The sequence below is a fragment of the Trachemys scripta genome, chromosome 1 (assembly GCF_013100865.1).
Source record: "Trachemys scripta elegans isolate TJP31775 chromosome 1, CAS_Tse_1.0, whole genome shotgun sequence".
Lineage (NCBI taxonomy): Eukaryota > Metazoa > Chordata > Testudines > Emydidae > Trachemys > Trachemys scripta.
In genome coordinates this window covers 233,633,282-233,642,588 of record NC_048298.1, presented here as the reverse complement: position 1 = coordinate 233,642,588, position 9,307 = coordinate 233,633,282, and the positions used below count along the sequence as shown (strand labels likewise).

The following is a 9,307-nucleotide window of genomic DNA, read 5'->3' as shown; positions in this document are numbered from 1 at the left end:
GACCTGGAATTTTGGTGATAGGCCTTGGGCTCATGGGATAAGGTGAGACCTTGTGGCCCTCAGACCCTGTGGCAGGCCTTACCTTTCTGCACCCTCTGTCATCCTCGTGGAGGGGTGGGTGCTAGGACTCAGAAAAAGCTGAGTTCTGGAGGGTAGGCTAAGGGGAACCTACCCTGAGTTACGGGTATATGGTAAGAAGCCCTGTATCTTCTTGAATGGAACCAAATGCCTGGTATAGGAGTGCATGTGTTCTGGGTTGGTAGTGCCCCTCCCCTGTGTTAAATTTTAATAAAAGTTGCAGCCTGCTGCTTAATTCCATAAATGTGTCTGTCCTCGTTTTGCTACTGTGTCCACATCAAAGAAAAATTCTACAAAACAACATTGTTCAAGGTTTTATAAAGTAATAACTTTTGAAGTTACCAAAAACATTAGTTAGCCTATTTTTTTCTAACATTACTGAACTTAGATAAAAACCAATAGATATTTGAAGAAATACAACACCTATGAAATCAAACCTCATTCAAAATAAAGATCCTTACATGCATGTATATTTTAGTATGAAGTACAAGACTTTTCTGCAAAGCTTGTCTAGCATTTAGCAAAGATAACACTGAAGAGCAGTGTGTAAATTGCTAGACAATATTTTTTTTTGCATTTTAAACTTTAAGCTTGTTTTCAAAAGATGTTGTGGTTTTCATGTTTACTATCATTACAACAAGGTAAGTCTGAAATACCTTTATCTTATTTGGTAGATTTGTGCTTGATGCTCTTTGTTTGAATAGAAGTGTCAGCTGTATTTTACTTTACTGTATAAAAAAGTTTCAGAATTTAATTAAGGGTCAAGTACCAGCAGTAGATAAATGCAACAGCTAAAGCATATTTCTGATCTCTCTGAAGTCTGCAATCATGAAAATTATTATCATTGAGTAAAACTGGTCTCAATGATGGTGACTGGGAGATGGAATCTGTGCTAGTCAGCCATAATTTACATAATAATGGGTTCCCAGTTTTCATCAGCACCTTTTGTTTGTACAGTGCTTACTGCTACAGTAAATTGTCAAAATGTCATTCCTATCCAATCAGCCAGAAAATATCAACAGTAAACAAGGCACAAGAAGAAATTCTCTGATTAAAAGTATGACGGAAGTAATAGTAAAACTGAAGACTTGGTAATAGTCTTAGTTATAGTATTCTGGTATTTTCAATAATACAGTTGTACAGCTTATGAAACTTATTATTTTTTAATGAGAAAACAACACACAGGCTGTGATGTCATCCAAAAATCTCAACAAACTAACAGACCTTATTTGTTCACATTTGTATTTGTCATTATCTGTTTGTTTCCCTTTCCAGAGTGGCAGTCTATCGCATCTCACCAAGAACTACAGATTAAACTAAAAAATTACCTTTGTACTTTACAATGATATGGGCTGGACACCATAGGGCTCTAAGAATAGTACCAAGATGAGCACCAAATACTGACTAAGACTGGTGCTCCAAATCTCTCCTCTCTAACACACACACAAAGCTAGATGCTATTTAAATTAATATGAATTCAATGCATCTTTGAGCCACCCTCTAAAATCACAGAAGTGCAAGGAGAGGATGAGGATGAATTAGTACAGTATACGCTTTATAACCATTATAATCACAAACTATATTAAAATTAAAGGCTTCAGATTGTGTTTCAAATAAAAATGAATAAAGTGGCACCCTGCCAAAGAGTACCAGAAACTACTCTTGTGTGGAACTGAAACATTTGGCTCATATAATACTTAATTTATTTTTATGAAATGACAAGTTACATAAATGTATATTTAAAACAGAGGAGCAAAAACATTTTTTTTTTTAAAAGTTGCTTTGTATTCTGGCCCATAAAGGTTGACACAGTTACAGCCAGTATATAAACAGAACAAAAAACAATAAACTTCCCGCAAGTGGGTTTTCCAGCTATTCACTCCTAAAATGGTTTTTAAAAATGTGATCATGAAGTTGAGTCACTAAAGAAAAGGCTCACAGTACCTTCTTTTGAAAATGAATCAGAGTTTAAAAATCTATTGAAATCAAGTGTTGACATAAGGAAATATTTTGTAGTGCTTTCAGGTTTCTTTACCATTCACTTTATTTTGCTTGGCTACTTTTAATTTTGTTTCTACTTCTTCTCTTTGAAAATCCTACATTGTCCAAACCCTTTCGATTAAGCAGCTCGCCTGAATGAAAGCACTGTGATGATGTGGCGGTGCATCAATAAACAGGATGCCTCTCAAAGCTGGGCAGGATGCTGAGAAATAGGGTTGATCAGTGGTAATCACTCTGACACTTCATGCAGTACAGTGAATTAACTCCTAGGACTTTGGGCCGAATGAAGAACTAGTAGCTGATGTTCTACATTGTGAATGCATCAGTGCCTGAACCCATTACGAGTTTAAATGGAGATGGGAATTTACTATACACATTTTTTTTTTTGTTGGGAATATGGAGCAGTGTGCAGAACATGAAAGTAATTCAGAATGCTGAGGGAACTGCATTTGTATTTTGTCTAAAGATCTTACATTCATTTTCTGTAAAAACACAAATAATTAAATAAAGGGATGCCCACAGCAACCATATTCATAGGAAGAAACCCACTGTGTTGAAGAAGGCACCCATGTGCCAAGTAAGTAAGTGGAATTACACTGTGGCAAATCTACAGAAACTAAGGTACATGAAAACACATAGCAGGAGGGGAAATACAGCTAAAAAGGCAACTAGTTAGCAGCTGCCACTATGACCTTTAACTGCATCCATGGTAACTGGGCTAAAGATGGAGTTCCATTTTATTATTCTCACACCCACAATGTTAAGCCTATGAATCCCATTGCAATTTAATGGCTGAAATCAGAAGGCAGATCTGTGTTCATTGGACCAGTGCCGACATCCTCTTAGCTAATGAGCGCAATAAACATTTTCATGCCAGGAAACCAATGCAAGTGGAAATATTATGCCATACAGAAATATATCCCCCAAACACAAAGAAATGGTCAGTAAAGTCAGTTCTTTATGATCATTTGCATATAATATAATTTTTCAGGTTTGAAGCCATGCATCTTTGAAGCAGGAAGATATTTAATTCACATGCTGTTTAATGCTGTGGCATGCAACACAGTTCATTTTACATTAAGAATTTGAAGAAGAATTATGTATTTCAGTGTTAATGCAGTACATAATGAAATGTTTCTCATTATTTTCCTAAAATCATCTTACTTTTTTAATGTATTTTTCTTTTATGCACCCATAATATATTTCATCCTCTTTTCTTGGCTATCTACAGTACCACCAACTGAGCAAAAGACAGGAAAACAGCAAACTGTTTCAACAAGAAAGAGGGCTTTGTTCTAACTTTTGGCTCTATTGTAATTTGACTCAAATAGTTTTCTTAAGAATAAGTGACAACAATGTCATATCTTTGTCATGTGAGCAGAAAGCAAGACGTAGATCATCCTTACTTGGGCTGAAGAACCAGAGCAACGACAACAGCAGTTAAAGGATCTGCACTAGATACATCTTTGAATTCACAAGCACATCTGCCTCTGAGTGCTGTGGTTACCTGTAAAATTGAAAATCAAAGATACAGAATGTGACTAAAAACTGAGTTTTAAGCCTTTACCTGGAAAATCAGATAACGGAGGGCTATACATCATTATTTAAAAAAAAATAAAATATATAATGTTTAGCTTTACTAATACATTTTACCTGTCATCTTTTTTCAGATAAAGGCAAACCGATCTTCTACTAACACAACAGACTGTTGAAAAGTATGAAACTTTGACTGTGTAAATGTACAGTTAGTAGATGAAGATCACCAAAAATCTCCTGAATTCTTAGGTAAACCTACCTTATTTGCTTCAATACTGTGCAGTCAAAGACATAAAACTACATTAGTTCATTCACTGAGAGTAATAAATAAAATATTTCTGTCTCTCACAGTCAACTTCCTCCTCCATCTTAAAATATATCAGAATTTTATTTTTGGTAAAATGTTAGCCCAGCATAAAAGAGAGAGGGCTTAATAACTTTTCCTGACAAGATATATATATATATATATTTCTGTATGGAATAATGTCAAAAATCCTTTGTAATCAAAAGCTTGAACTATTTTGCTAACAGAAGCTGCTTGTTCTGGTACCTGTAAAGGTCACATAGAAAATAATTTTGGTGCTTCTTATCTTTTAAAATAATGTCACTTTTTATTACTATTGTAACATTTTTTGACAAGAAAGAAAAGAGAAAACAGAAGATGTGATACCCCAAGCCACCAGGTACACTATTCATTAAAAGATATTAGGTTAAGAAAGCTATATATTATAGCTAACCAATTATATCAAAGACTGGAAATATTACACAAGCCAATGAAATCTCCCTGGTAACATTCAGAAATAATATGCTTTGGATCATACTGTATATTAAATGACAACTGCCAATTTAAAAAAGAAGCCCTCCAAAATCTTTGATGTATGACAATTCTGAAGTTGAAATACACTGTTCTTACCATTTAAGATCCTTGAGATAAAAAGCTTCTGACACATTGACTAATGTGAAGAAATAAGTGCTTCTTGTTTAGCCCCCTAAAGTAGTACTGGACTGCCGTGTGCGGGCTTTTTGAGGAGAAACTTGGTATGTAATAATCTGGCATTGTTATTGTTTTATTTGGTTAAAACTATATACATTTAAAGCTATTATATTACCCTGATAACAACAGGGAAAAGTTGATGTTTGGTTCTCCTAATGCATATACTATTTTTTACTATGTATATTATTTCTTTCAGCTAATACAGTCACCTATTGTAATGAGTATGTTACAAATCTTATGTTAAAAAACTGTGTATTTTGAGTGGAGATTAAACAGTGTTCGCATGTGAACTTTACTGAGTTATTGATAGTTAATCTACAATTCAAAGAATTGTGATTGGATTGGAGATATCACGGAATGGGATGAAACCTGATTTTGGAGCAAATAGGTCAAAAAAGTACACTTTCACTGACTGTTCCAACGATATTTTGACATACTCTAGCTATTGAATTAGACCATTTAGAGAGCAGAACTCTTCAGTCAGTTGAAGTTTCTCATAGGTCTTGTCTACACATAAAAGTTGTATTGCTTTAACTATACCACTATTTAATGACAGCAATGTAGCTAAAGAGGTACAACCACCTAGCACGGACACAGTTATACTAGTAAAAAGGTGCATATACCTATATAGCTTAATCCAATAGAGAAAGGGGAAAAGCTGAATGGTATAAAGCTATTTTATACTAGTATGACTATATCCACACAAGGGATTGTACCAGTATAAAAATAGGTCAGGGAAAAAAAGTCATAACTGTAACTGCAATAGTCGTACCACTACCAAATTAGTATAGATCAGGCCTCTGAGGCCCATTACTGATACTGACAATGTGCAAAGAGGTCAATGTCTCCTTTTTGAAGGGGGAAAAACAAAACAAAAACCAAAATAATCCCAAAACACAAATCTGAGAACAATCTATTTTTTAAAAAAGGACAAGACTATAGGAATTGCTGTACTGGATTTACTCTAGTTTCTGGTCTCTGACAGTGGCCAGTGCCAAACGCTTTAGAGGAAGGTGCAAGAAACCCCACAGCAGGCACATGTAAGATAATCTTCCCCTGAGATTTAAGGCCAATCATACTACTAGTGCAAGGAAGAGCAATTTACATCCTCCTGTGCCAGTGGGATTCACTTGGGAGGAGGTAGGAGGTATACTGCTACTTGTCTCCCTTCAAGACTCCTCTAAGATAACCAGTTTAAATTGGTTCTCTTAAGAAAGAACAATAACCACCACTAATGGAGCCAGACCCACTGCTTCACTAAGTCTCCAGAGGACATAAAACTGCTGAACCAGTATCCTGGGAAACTACCCGGGATAGGGGAAAGCATGAAAAGGTTTACCTGGGAATTCATCCCTATTATCATTAGTTCTATATTTGCTCTTTTATATTTGCTCAGACACATTTTGCTCCCTAGCCTTGGTGGTTGCTGAGGAATTCCAGTTTCATAAAAGAAACCAAGAAGACAAGAAAATGGTTTAATAATTTGTGGAAGTCTTTAAAAGGCTCACTGAACATTGTGAATTTGATGCTATGTTAAATGACACTCTTGTTGACATGCTGGTCTGTGGCATATGCAGTGAGACAATACAAATGAACCTTTTGTCTGAGCCTCCTTTCATATACCAGATGACAATGGAAATCAAATTTGGTTACAAACTTTGCAGTAAGGCAGCCCTGAGAGCTGAATGTCTTTTCAAAAGTCCACAAGCTAGCAGCAGAATTTTCAAGTAAGTTTCATGTACCCAGGAATCTCACCTTTGTGGTCATTCAGAAGAAAGGTATTGGTGTAAAAAACTGGTATGTGGACATTGTGGTAAAAGAAAAAAGAAAGGGGCACATTGAGCATCCCTGCAGGTATGAAAAAAGTGTCTACAGGAAAGACTGGGACTGGGAAAGTTAATGAAACAGGGCATTAAAAAGTGATAAAATACCCAGTAACAGGACCAAGATGGACAGATAACTCAGAAGAAGACATGACCTTGTGAATAGGGGAGAAGTGGCAAACATGGAATATCGTAAGTAATGCTTTTGATACTGACTCGCATGACCTTCTCATAAACAAACTAGGGAAATGCACCCTAGATGGAGCTACTATAAAGTGAGTGCAAAACTGGTTGGAAAACCATTCCCAGAGAGTAGTTATCAGTGGTTCACAGTGGTTCACAGTCATATTGGAAGGGCATAATGAGTGGGGTCCTGCAGGGATCAGTTCTATGTCTGGTTCTGTTCAATATCTTCATCAATGATTTAGATAATTGTATAGAGCAGTGGTAGGCAACCTGCGGCCTGCGGGCCGCATGCGGCCCATGAGACATTTTTATGACGTTGACCATCTGCAGGCATGGTACCCCTTAGCTCCCGTTCTCGGCCAATGGGAGATGAGGGAAGTGGTGGCCAGCACGTCCCTGCGGCCTGCCGCTTCCCGCAGTTCCCATTGGCCGGGAACGGCAAACCGCAGCCACTGGGAGCTGTGGGGGGGGCCGAGCCTGCGGACGGTCAATGTCAGCAAAATGTCTCATGGCCCACAATCAGATTCCCACCACTGGTATAGAGAGTACACTTATAAAGTTTGTGGACAGTACCAAGCTGGGAGGGGTTGCAAGTGCTTTGGAACATAGGATTATAATTCAAAATGATCTGGACAAACTGGAGAAATGGTCTGAGGTAAATAGTATGAAATTCAATAAGGACAAATGCAAAGTACTCCACTTAGGCAGGAACAATCAGTTACACACATACAAAATGGGAAATGACTGCCTAGGAAGGAGTACTGTGCAAAGGGATCTGGGGGTCATAGTGGACCACAAGCTAAAGATGAGTCAACAGTGCAACACTGTTGCAAAAAAAGTGAACACCATTCTGGGATGTATTAGCAGGAGTGTTGTAAGCAAGACATAAGAAGTAATTCTTCCACTCTTCTCAGTGCTGATTTGGAATCAACTGGAGTATTGTGACCAGTTCTGGGTGCCACATTTCAGGAAAGATGTGGACAAATTGGAGAAAGTCCAGAGAAGAGCAACAAAAAATGATTGAAGATCTAGAAAACATGACCTATGAGGGAAGATTGAAAAAATTGAAAAAGAGAAGACTGAGAGGGGGCATGATAACAGTTTTCAAGTACATAAAAGGTTGTTACAAGGAGGAGGGGAAACATTGTTTTTCTAAACCTCTTAGGATAGGACAAGAAGCAATGGGCTTAAATTGCAGCAAAGGAGGTTTAGGTTGAACATTAGGAAAAACTTCTTAACTGTCAGGGTGGTTAAGCACTGGAATAAACTGCCTAGGGAGGTTGTGGAATCGCCATCATTGGAGATTTTTAAGAGCAGGTTAGACAAACACCTATCAGGATGGTCTAGATAATACTTGGTCCTGCCATGAGTGCAGGGGACTGGAATAAATGACCTCTTGAGGTTCCTTCCAGTCCTGATTCTATAGCCTCAGTATTAGTTCTACTGATTCTTGGATTCTATGTATTTTTGCATATCCTCACTATGAGTGATTTTTTGCACAAATCCTCTGTGATTCCATTATTGAAAGGACAACCATTACAGATGGAAATAGATACAGGAGGTACGGCATAATTTCTATCAAATGCAGTGTATTATAGCTAACACTAGAGCTTGTCAGAAAACAGTGTTTTCTGTGGACATTTTTTACATTGTGGCAAAAAATCGGAAATCAAAATTTATCAGTCAAAAACTAAAACATTTCTATTTGGAAATGCCAATGTGGTGTATCATAAGAGATGTAGTTTGGGTGCTTCATGCCTCCATTCTCCTCTATAAGCCAGAGATTCTGGCTGGACTGTATCTTCCATAATGTACCATGGTCTTCCTTCTTGGCAAGCCATGTGGTGCACCATGGGAGTCCCCTGGCCTGGTGCATCATGGATATAAAGTCCAGTTGTGGAGCCCAACCTATAAAGGGGAATGGGAACACAAGGCACCCAAATCACAACTCTCATGAGGTCCTGCAGAAGCATTTCCAAATAAAAATAATTTTATTTGGGACTGAAAGAATCAAAAATTTCCACAGAAAGTGGACACTTAAAAAAAAAAAAAAAAAGGTTTTGTAAACCCCCTCAAATTTTCCATTGAAAAAGTTTTTAACAAGACTTAGCTAACACACTCATCAGTACACAAGCCGGTACGGTACGGTATGGTACGCTGCGGGGAGCCCTTTAAAGCACCACCTGAGTCCCGCTGCCGGAGCTCCGAGCCCTTTAAATCCCCGCCCACGCTCTGCCACCACTACCCCAAATAACTCCCAAATAAATGTTAGTCTCTAAGGTGCCATAAGAACTCCTCGTTATTTTTGACCCAGTCCTGTCTCTTCCCTACCCTGACTCATCCCAGTCTCATTCTACTTGTCTACACAGTCCCACTCTGCATTCCTGAGGCTAGGTCTACACTGGGGGGATCGATTTAAGATACACAAATTCAGCTAAGCGAATAGCGTAGCTGAATTCGACGTATCCGAGCCGACTTACCCCACTGTGAGGACAGTGGCAAATCAACCGCCGCGGCTCCCCTGTCGACGGCGCGTACTCCTACCTGCGCTGGTGGAGTATGTGCATCAATTCGGGGATCGATTGTCGCGTCCCGATGAGACACGATAATTCGATCCCTGGGAGATCGATTTCTACCCGCCAATCCAGGCGGGTAGTGAAGACAAGCCCTGAGACTTTCATCAGAGTCC

The 9,307-nt window shown here is 38.2% G+C and overlaps 1 long non-coding RNA gene across 1 annotated transcript in view; it reads right to left on the bottom strand.

Annotated features, from left to right (window-relative positions):
- Window positions 1–1,905: 1,905 nt before the first annotated feature.
- The window catches only part of LOC117871365, a 46,101-nt gene continuing 38,699 nt past the window's right edge, over window positions 1,906–9,307 (bottom strand). The window contains exon 4 of the long non-coding RNA XR_004644205.1: window positions 1,906–3,586. This is a non-coding gene — a long non-coding RNA (uncharacterized LOC117871365). The remainder of the gene's footprint in view (window positions 3,587–9,307) is intronic.